We start from the raw sequence: 2,525 nt of genomic DNA, 5'->3' as shown, positions 1-2,525 counted from the left end.
CTTTCTTTCTTTCTTTCTTTCTTCTTTCTTTCTTTCTTTTTTCTTTCATACGTTTTCTGCTTATGTAAAAGCAGATTTCTGTTACAAATTGTAATGAGGCCATATGGGTACTTTGAGGTTTTTATCTTTAAAAATATAACTGAAGGAAAGCACAAAATGAACCTGTTGCAAGTAGGAAAATAGCATACTAATGTATCCAGGACATGTGAAAAGATGTCTCCTTTTTACCCTAGCGGAGTGATTTTTACATTTTCCCTGTATGTTTCTGACTTGCATTTGTCTGCCTTCAGTCCAGTGTATTTCTCCTGCCTGTTTCCTAGACAGGTGACCCCCACATGTTGAGAAAATCTCCGTAATTTGTTTTTACTAATTCAGTCTACATCAGTGAAACTTTGTATTAAGATCTATTTTACTAACATTTTCCCATATGGCCAGATTGTAAAACTTAAAAAAGTTAAGTATAGGTCAAGTAGAAAGGAACCTTAGTAAATAAACTAGTTTTGTAAGAGTTATTTCTTGTTTTCTAATTCAGACAGTGCTGACTTGACCTGCTCCCCTCAGGTTACCTTTCAGGCAGGGCTTCCTGCGCACACCACACACCAAAGTAGTTTCCCCGCTCAGCATCAGCTCCTGCCTTTCTCCTCCATCGCACATATCCTTTGATAATTATTTTATCTTTGTTTTCACTCATCTGTTTCCTTAAGTACAAGGACCTCATCTCTGGATTATGAAGAGTTGAGGGTTCCTGATGCCCAGTGACAGTGCCTGAGTAAGCACTCAACAAATGGCTGAATGAATGACTCTGGGCCAACTCCATTCAATTTGTTGTAGCTGCTTAGGATCTTATGTTGAGAACAATTTTGAGGCCACATCTGGAATAAGAAGAAAAAGCGCTGTGTTCAGCCTATAGTGGTAAAGGAGCAGGGAGACTAAACCTGAGCGGCACTGCATTTTGGTCAGCCATTTTGTGCATATGGAACAGGTCACAGAATTCTGCTTGCTGGTTTATTTCTTACTGAAGTACTAGGGCCATCAATACCCTGCTGTGCTGAGCCCTGTGCCCCTCCCGTAGGTGAAACAGCAGAAAGGTCAAGGACATGGGCTCTGCAGCCAGACTGCCTAGCTTCCCTTCCCAGCTCCATCACGGACTGGCTCTTTATGACGTCAGTCATCTCTAAACTGTAGTTTTCGTTCATAACTGGGCATAATAGCAGAGTAAGAGAACTGAGCTCCCAGTGTTATGGGACAGTTACATAAAATAACCCCTGAAGGTGTAGGAATATAGTAAATGCTCAATGTTAGCTGTTCTTTGATCTCTGCATTTAAGGAGCTCAGTCTACTCAGAGAGACAAAACTAACATGTAAAACAAGTAGAGGACAATGAAATGATACTGATCACAAAGATAAATTAGTTTATGGACTGGAGAGAGATGTATTGGCTGAAAAAGTTGGAGCTAGGCTGTAAGAGTGAGTGAACCTGAACTGCCTGAAGGATGGGTTGCTTTTAGATACATAAAGACACGATGTGGCCCGCCGATGTGGGAGACAGCTGGATGTGCTTGGTTCTAGGAGGCACATCTGTCTGTTGGAAGGGTATGCGAAATTTTTAGCTCTGACTTGTAAAAAGAGACTTTTAGAAGGCAGTAGCTTGGGTTCTTAGGCATTGTTTATTGTATCTGCACTGTTGTGCAAATGAACAAACATGTAATAGTGTTCAGATGTGAAGCTTTCTGCATATTTTGGTAGGCACTCTGGTGAGCTGGAACAGTGCAGAGTAGAGCCCGCTAATTCCAAACAACAAGGTGTAAGGAGGGCCTTGAAGGCCCGTCAGCAGTTTGGACTTGATGCAGTGAGGGACCTGTAACCAGGCTGGAGTGCGGTGGCACAGTCTCAGCTCTCTGAGTTCTGGAGTCCTGATGCAGGATGGTTTATTCTACAGAAACATAGTGGCTTAGACACGGACTTGAGGTGTGAGACATCCGAGGTCAGAAAACTAGTGAGGAGATGGCAGTCATGCCTGAGATGAGAAGAAAGCGGGAGCAGAGGGAATAGGAGGAAAGAGAACATGTCAGAAATATTCAAAGAAAGAGCAACGGGATTTGGTACAAAACCGATGATAGAGAAGAGGCCATGGTGAAGGGAGACTAAGAAGCTGGGACTGCTGGGTACAGAAAATAGAAAGGAGCATGCACTAGGAGACCTGGAGTAGAGGAGCCAGGAGGGAAAAAGATGAATTTTCTTACGAGTTTGTTGTGTTTGATTTTGAATAGACTGTCAGGTGCAAATAACTGGTGAGCATTTATGAATGAGAGATTGGAATGGAAGTGTATCTGGCTGTTTTAGCCTTCTTTGATTGCCCACCCCCTCCCGCCCCCTGGCAGTAGCAGTGTTGGCCATCAGTGGTCACGGTGGACATCTTAAGAGCTGACACATCACCTGTGTGCCAAACACAGTTCTTATGTACTTCACTCAAACACTTTTTTTTTTTTTTTCTTGAGATAGGGTCTTGCTCTCTCACCCAGGCT

General features: G+C 42.9%; 1 protein-coding gene across 3 annotated transcripts in view; it reads left to right on the top strand.

Annotated features, from left to right (window-relative positions):
* GNA13 (G protein subunit alpha 13) overlaps positions 1–2,525 on the top strand; it is a 48,396-nt gene that overhangs the window by 37,172 nt on the left and 8,699 nt on the right. The window lies entirely within an intron of this gene.

The sequence above is a fragment of the Sapajus apella genome, unplaced genomic scaffold, assembly GCF_009761245.1.
Source record: "Sapajus apella isolate SASKATOON/1434 unplaced genomic scaffold, GSC_monkey_1.0 scaffold48, whole genome shotgun sequence".
In the NCBI taxonomy this organism is placed as follows: Eukaryota; Metazoa; Chordata; class Mammalia; order Primates; family Cebidae; genus Sapajus; species Sapajus apella.
This window is presented reverse-complemented; position numbering and strand designations above follow the sequence as displayed.